Genomic DNA, 8,642 nt, shown 5'->3' on the forward strand with positions numbered 1-8,642 from the left:
CCTATGGGCCTTTCTGCTTCAACACTATGCTTTTCGGGCTAAAAAACGTTGGCGCCACTTACCAACACATGATTCAAACATGTCTGGAAAAGCAAATTGCCAAGACAGTGGAGGCATACGTAGATGATGTTGTCATCAAGACTAAACATATCGAATCATTGGGGGACGATCTACGACCCACATTTGACAACCTCCGAACATATGACATACAGCTCAATCCAGAAAAATGTGTCTTTGGCATTCCAGCCGGCAAACTACTCGAGTTCATCATTTCCAATAGAGGAATTTAAGCAAACCCAGCAAAAATTCGAGTCTTGTCACAATTGGCAATGCCAAAAGACTTAAAGAAAGTCCAAAAACTAGCCGTGTGCGTGGCATCCTTGAGCCACTTTATCTCCAGTTTAGGAGAAAAGGTGCTACCACTTTATCGACTCCTCTAACACACCGACCACTTGAAGTGGACGGACGCGGCTACAGCCGGATTGGAAGAAATAAAAAACTTTGTTAGCAAGCAAGCCAATCCTTGCCACACCAAGTGTTGGCGAACCTATGTTGCTCTACATATCCGTGACTCATCGGGTAGTGAGTGTGGTGCTCGTCGTCGAATGACAGGAGGAGGGACATAAATTCCCACTCCAGAAACTAGTGTACTATGTATCGGCGGTTCTAACACCATTCAAATCTCGATACCCACACTATCAAAAGATACCGTATGCGGTCTTCATGGCATCCTGGAAGTTGCGGCACTACTTTCAAGAGTGTTCGATCATGGTGGCTTCCGAAGTACCACTCAATGACATCATAAACAATCGGGACGCCACCGGCCGGATTGCCAAATGGGCCATCGAGCTCTTACCATTTGAAATAACATACAGGCCATGCTGAGCTATTAAATCTTAGGTGTTGTCCGACTTTGTCGCCGAATGGATAGAAGCCAAACTCCCTAAAGAGTACAACACATACTCCAACTGGGTGATGTACTTCGATGGCTCTGGAATGTTAGCTGGATTGGGGCTGGTGTCATCCTAACATCCCCTACAGGGCACACAGTCCGTTACGTATTACAAATCTTGTATACAGACTCCAACAATGCAGCTGAATATGAGGCACTATTGCATGGTCTCCGAATGGCCGTTTCTATGGGCATACAATGCCTCGAGGTGCGTGGGGATTCGGACCTTGCAATATCCAAAATAAATGGAGATTTCGATGCAAAAGATCCAAAGATGGCGGCATACCGCAACACCATACTCAAAATATCAGCTCTGTTTGAGGGGCTCGAGTTTCATCACATTGCTCGAGATAGTAATCAGGCAACGGACATCCTTGCTCGAATGGGCGCTAAACACGACCCCGTCCCACCTAACACCTTTGTGGAAATTCTCTTCAAGCCATCCATGGTATGGCAGGGCGAGAGTGGCAATACTAGTCCGGAGCCGATCATACCCCTAGATGCCAAACATAAGTCTGATATCATCGGGGGCTCAGACACCGAAATGATGCCTTTCGCCCATGTAATCATGGCTGTCATCGCTCCATGGACCGAACCCTTCCTAGCCTACCTTAATAGGCGGGAGCTCCCTGATAACCAGAATGAGGCCCATCGCATAGTCCGACGCTCAAAACCGTACAAAGGTCATGAAGGATAACTCTACAAGAAAAGTACAACTTGAGTTCTTCAAAGATGTATCTCCGAAGAGGAGGGACGACAGCTCTTGGCCGAAATACATGCTGGTCTCGGTGGCCATCATGCCGCAGCTCGGGCCCTCGTAAGTAAGGCCTTTTGTACAGGTTTCTTTTGTCCCACAGCCCGAGCAGATGGTTTGTACATCACTGTGTCGGATGCCAGTTGTTCGCCAATCAAAGTCGTATGCTTCCCACCGCCCTAAAAACAATGCCCATTACTTGGCCTTTTGTGGTCTGGGGGCTAGATATGGTTGGACCCCATAAAGGGGGAAGCCACAAAAAGAAATTTTGGCTGGTTATGGTGGATAAATTCACTAAGTGGATAGAGGCCAAACCTGTAAAAACGGCTGAAGCTGGGCCGGTGATCAACTTTATATCCGTCATTGTACACCATTATGGTGTCCTACACAGCATCATTACTGACAATGGCTCTAACTTTAAAGCCGATGAGGTGAAAAACTGGTGTGCTAACCTGGGCATTAAGCTCGATTACGCCTCCGTATATCACCCTCAAACAAACGGTCAGGTCGAACAGGCTAATGGCCTGATAATGAGAGGCATTAGATCCAGACTAGTGCGATCCCTAAGGGAGTCAGATAAACACTGGGTCAAGGAACTTGATTCCGTACTCTGGGGACTGTGGACAATGCCCAATCGTATGACCGCACACCCTTCTTCATGGTGTACGTCGCAGAGGCTGTCTTGCCCTGTGACATTATTCATGACTCACCTGGAGTGCACATGTATGAAGAGAGAGAAGCTGAGCTTGATCGGTAGGACGACCTAGATGGCCTGGAGGAGGATCACGATGTTGCAAAAGCTCGTTCCACATTCTATTAACAACAGGCTCGGAGATACCAAAGCAAAGAAGTACGGGCCAAGACTTATAATGTCGGTGAACTCGTTTTACGCCTCCTGGAGAAGAAAAAGAACAAACTCAAACAAAATGGGAGGGTCCCTTCATTATCGATGAAGTTCTTACACGAGGAGCCTACCGCCTTCATAATGCGTCGGATAATCGCCTCGAGCCAAATCCATGGAACGCTGCTCAACTCCAAAGATTCTACGCGTAAGTTCAGCCATACTTCTTTTTCGTTCCTTTTTCTCCTCTTCATCTATTTTGTGTTTTCTCATTTTTTACGATTTCCATGATATGGTCGGATAAGCCGAACACTTGAGGGGTACACATCCTTAAATATATATATCCCACCATGACTGGGGGCTTCTTTAACTGAAGCTTATTATTATTCCGAGCCTGGAGCTCACAATATAAGCGTCGTTTGCTGATATACATCCGTTTTGCCATTATATGCACCTCTATGACTTAAGTTTTTGCCAAGCTGGGTTGCTTGGCTCCTGTGTTTATGCCCTACGTTCCCGATTGTTCGGCTAGGGTGTAAAGGGAGCACCTCTACGATTGTTACAAACGGGTCACCGGACATATACCTCAGACGGGTGAACCCAAAAGCTAGCGTTCTTAAGAGAATAAGTGGTCGGCAATCGAACAACAGATTGTTACATTATTGTAACCACTCCAACACCATGACACGCGTAATTGCAGTATGCCAGCCCAAGGAAAGGCACCCTTAACGAAACTATTTTCCCTGGAATATGTTTCTTACATATGTAATATAACGTACAACCAGAACTAAAACTTCTTGTCTGTTTGAGCACAATGACTGGGTTGGCTAGTTTCCGGACATAATGAATGCTTCTTCTCAAAAAGTATTCGGAAACACTCCACCATTTTTTGGGTTCGGAGGTTAAAGACAAAAGCCTGCGATTACAAACTTTTTACATGTTTGGATAAAGGTACATGTTGATTAATACACTCAATCATAAATCTATTCCTTATCTATTCCATCTATAAGACTGTCTAATTCACAGTCTTCCTACGAATACTTCGCAGCTACCATTACTTGGTCATACACCAAATTCACTAGAATTTCTTTCCCGTCTGATCCTTGTGGTCCCACTTGGCCCATATGATTTGGATTCAGTTTGGTGAAACATGTCTTCACCATGGCACAGGAGAGGAGGCGGATGTCTTCCATAGCTCGAACCGGCACAGGGTATCTTTGAACAGGTCTGTCAGGCCCTCCATACTTTCTTGAGGGGTATCAGATGGCCATAAAGCCTTCACCATACTTTTCATGGTTTTTTGGGCCCAAGGATGTACCACAGACAGTTCCTTCAACACGTTGCCTTGAAATCTGGATACTTCTTCCTTCGGTCGACCAGTGAACAGGCTTGCGGCAACAGAGTCAAGACATTCTGAATTAAGGGATTAAACATGGGCACCTAGGATGGTTCTAAATAAGAGAGGTAGACATACCGAACATGCCGCCTTTCAGCTTCTCATTTTCCTTCTGAGCGGCCGATAACTGAGCCTTTAAGCTCTCTATCTCTTCGGATAGTTTGTCTTTTTCCCCATCATTTTTATTCGTCCTGGATGAACTCGTTGAAACCTTTTTCATTTCTGCCAACTCGGCGGTGACAACATTTAGCTGTGTCTGATTCGCTTCTAGCTCCTGGGATAGCGCAGTATTTTTCTCTTTGAGATCCTGCGGGTCCTAGCGATCCTTAAATCGGTCAACCTCACCGCTTCAAGTCTCAGGATCTAGTAGCACATGACTATCAAAAATTGCATAAACTTTTACCTGTATATCCTTTGAGAACAGTTGAATGGCTCCCGCAAGTCCGTCTTGAGCGGCTCGGATATCTACATCCACCGAGCTGAGTGGGGTAAACTCTTGCTCGGAAAAGGCCGGAGTGTGTATAGCCTGTTTTGATCGAAGTTGATTCATCACACTCTCCACTTCGGAATTCATGACTGATACGTCATCCGAATCCTCTTGAGGAGGCGGAACTGGCATTGCATCGGCTCTTGTCCTGATTGGCGAGTTTGGCACAGGATTGGCGGACATTCGGCTTACCGGGCATTTTCCCACGTCTGCCGCGTACTCGTCTTGACATGAAGGATAAAAGGAGACTTTTAACAATCCAGACTCATGCCTAGGCATGTATTAAGCAAACATACCTCTTGGAAGACTGTGAGGTTTCGGCGGCACTCATGGTCCCTTTTTGTTTGAACGACGGCCTTGTGTAAGGGCCGCACTTGAGGAGGTACAGTCCCTAGAGTACTGATTCTATTAAAATCTGGATCAGTACAACAAATAAAAATGCAAATAGGGATTTGCTTGTAAGAGCCATCCGAATACTCATGATGCAGAAGGGCGAGAGGTGGGGGTAGTCGGTGGTGATAGCCACTTCCGAGCCGTCAAGGCTCGCTTGATTAAGTACCCCATCATCGAAGTCTCTCTATATATGTTCGGATCCTCGCAAAAGCTAGGGTCTTCATCACGGTTATGATCCTCTGGCTGTGGAGCGGGACAGTGGACGTCCTCAGTCATCTTCCTCCATGACTATTTGTGGAAACAAAGGGCAAAAATGATTAGTATCTATAACAGCAAATAAAATAACACAAACGATCGAAGTCTTACCCATTCAATGGGGTTGTCATGGAATAGCCTTCCCGACAGTTTAGCTGGAGAAAATCTTCTTTCTCACCCTTATACAGATCGGCCAAGATCGTGGCCAGTTTGGCTGGGGTATCCGGACCTTTCCATCTATAGCGGGACTCGTTATCTTCTCCGTTGTTACACCATAAGGGAGTTACTCTGGATTGGAGAGGCTGGGGTATCCGGACTATCGAGAGCTTGGTATGAGCTAGCAACCTGACCTTGTTGACCAACCTATTCCAATCCATTCCTTTCTCAGGACCTGCTGCAGGACCTGACCGTAAAATTCCAATAGGCCCCTGAGAAAGGGATGGATTGGAAATACTAGGTCCCGCAGCAGGAATGGGAGGAAGCACACTCTCTCCTCCTTATTGCGGTTGGGGAAATTCTCAGCCATCATATGGTTGCCGATTGAGGCCAATCCCGCTCGAACAGGGACTAGATCTGTGAGGGGGAGATAGCCCTGCGTCTGGAGACGATTCAGCTGAAGATGAGGCACGGAGAAACTTTTCCAATCACCCACTTGAGGGCCATGAGGGCGCGAAGAGGAGCCTTGGGCGCTGGCCATGTTGGAGAGCTTTGTTCGTGGCTAATCTTGACGGTTTTATTTTTACGCGGTGTGAGATGGCACTTGGGGATCTACATCTCCTTATATAGATGTCGTCCGAGCGTGGTGAGGGGCTTATTTGCAAAAAAACTTGGATCGTTCGTATTCGCCCGGCACACGGAAATAGAAGCGACAAAAGGGAGGAATCATAAAAGACAGAAACATCAAGGTCGCAGCCGGACTATCGTTAGTCCGAAGTATAATGAAGAACCCGCCTTGCAAAGACGAAGACATAAGCCGTATACTACATCGTCATTGAAGGCAAGTTACGGGGCTACTGAGGGAGCCCTGTATTTGGGGGTCCTCGGGTGTCCGAGCCGTGTGTTATGGGCTGGACTGGTGGGCCGTGAAGATACAAGCTAGAAGACCTTCCCCCGTGTCCGGATAGGACCCTCCTTTGCGTGGATGGCAAGATTGGCATTTGGATGTATAGTTTCATTCCTCTGTAAACCGACTCTGTACAACCCTAGGCCCCTCCGTGTCTATATAAACCAGAGGGTTTAGTCCGCAGAGGCTATCAGAATTCATATAGGCTAGACATCTAGGGTTTAGCCATTACAATATCGAGGTAGATCAACTTGTAACCCCTATAATCATCAACGTCAATCAAGCAGGAAGTAGGGTTTTACCTCCATTAAGAGGGCCCGAACCTGGGTAAACATCATGTCCCCTTTGTCTCCTGTTCAGACGCACAGTTCCGGACCCCTACCCAAGATCGACCGGTTTTGACACCGACAGCGGGAGTGAACGCGGCCCGTGTGCCCCCTCTCGAACGAGCTGACCATTCTGCTGTGCCCGATGGAGCCGCTGACCCTCGAGCACCACCACCGCGCGACCTTGCTGCCCAGGCGATCATCCCACGGCTGCATGGACGCGGCACCTCCGCTGGCACCATCAGGAGCCAGGCGATGGTGCGGTCGACATCATCAACATCTGTGTTGAGCACAGCCACGGAGGCTATGGTGCGAGCTCAGTTGCTACTGAGGTTTTTGCCAGCGGCCGAGTAGATGGATGAATGGCGTGCCACCATCCAGAGCCAGCTCGGTTTCGCCGAAGGTGGGGGCTCATGACCAGCTGGTCCGCCACGACCTGCCCAAGCGACAGCAACCGCCCATACTGCTGGCTGAACGGAGGGGGCCTTCCCCACAATGCAGTCCCTACCTTGGCAGTCGATGCAGGCGCAGCTGAATCAAGACCCCGACAACATCTCGATGGCCTCTTTTGACCCACGAGCACGTCCGGGCCAACATCGAGTCCTGGAGGATAGGCGGTGGGGAGACGCGCGCGTCATCATAGATTGGTGCCGCGACGAGCTCTGCCAGATCAACGGGTGCGGCGGTCTCAATGTCGACGAGCCTGTGCACGGTGTTGGCTGGTGCCTACCTTTCGAGGTCGGCTGCCCTGCCTTTACACGAGAGCTGCGGTAAGTCTGTTGGCCATCCGTTCGCACGTTCAAGCCAGAGATACCTGAGAAGTATGACGGGAGGCTGAACCCGGCAGAGTTCCTGAGCATCTACACCATTGCTGTTGAAGCTGCCGGGGAAAGAGACGAGAAGGTGTTCGCCAACTACTTCCCTTTGGACCTCAAGTCCAGCGTGAAGGCTTGGCTGATGCACCTGCCATTGAACTCCATTTTGTCATGTGCAGACCCGTGCCACGAGTCCATCAGTGCCTTCACCGGTGGCCACCAAGAGCCTGACATGCCCAAGGACCTGCAACTTCTCCAGCAGAAGGAAGGAGAAACTCTCCGTAAGTATTTACCGAGATTTAATAAAGTTCATAGGAATATTCAAAATATCAATCTGGCAGCCATTATAGCAGCCTTCCAGTCCAATGTGCGCAACCGCCGCATTCGTTCTAAGATGAATGTGCGGTTGCCCAAGACTGTGAAGGAGCTACACACACTAGTGGATAAGTGTGCTCGGATGGAGGAAGGAAGGAAGTTGCCCGGAGAGGAGGATTGCAGCAATGTTGATTCAGAGGATGAAGATCAATCAACAAGTGAGAGAAAGGGCAAGAAGTGCAGTAAGAAGCCAAGAGATAAGGCAGTGATGACTGTAAAATGTTCGGGCACACCTAGTACCAACAAGAAGGCCAAGGTTGGGACCCCAGGCAAGGAAGTTGCCGCTTGCAGAGCCTTTCGAGAAGCAGCTGATGACCCACAAGTATAGGTGATCAATTGTAGCTCTTTCGATAAGTAAGAGTGTTGTACCCAATGAGGAGCAGAAGGAAATGACAAGTAGTTTTCAGTAAGGTAATATCTGCAAGTGCTGAAATTGTAAGTAGCAGAGTAGTTTGATTGCAAGATAATTTGTAATGGTCAAGTAATGATAATATTAACAAAAGTGCAGCAAGGTAGCCTCAATCCTTTTGAGGCAAAGGACAGGCCAAAACGGTCTCTTATGATAAGCAAAGCGTTCTTGAGGGTACACGGGAATTTCATCTAGTCACTTTCATCATGTTGGTATAATTCGTGTTCGCTACTTTCACAATTTGATATGTGGGTGGTCCGGTGCTTAGGTGCTGTTCTTACTTGAACAAACCTCCTACTTATGATTAACCCTCCCGCAAGCATCCGCAACTACGAGAAAAGTATTAAGAATAAATTCTAACCATAGCATTAAACTTTTGCATCCAATCGGTCCCTTACGGAATAGCGCATAAAATGGGGTTTAAGTTTCTATCACTCTCGCAACCCATCATCTAATTGCTACTCCACAATGCATTCCCTTAGACACAAATATGGTGAAGTGTCATGTAGTCGATGTTCACATGACACCACTAAGGGAATCACAACATACATACTATCAAAATATCGAACACATATC

Source organism: Triticum aestivum, chromosome 6A (genome assembly GCF_018294505.1).
Source record: "Triticum aestivum cultivar Chinese Spring chromosome 6A, IWGSC CS RefSeq v2.1, whole genome shotgun sequence".
In the NCBI taxonomy this organism is placed as follows: domain Eukaryota; kingdom Viridiplantae; phylum Streptophyta; class Magnoliopsida; order Poales; family Poaceae; genus Triticum; species Triticum aestivum.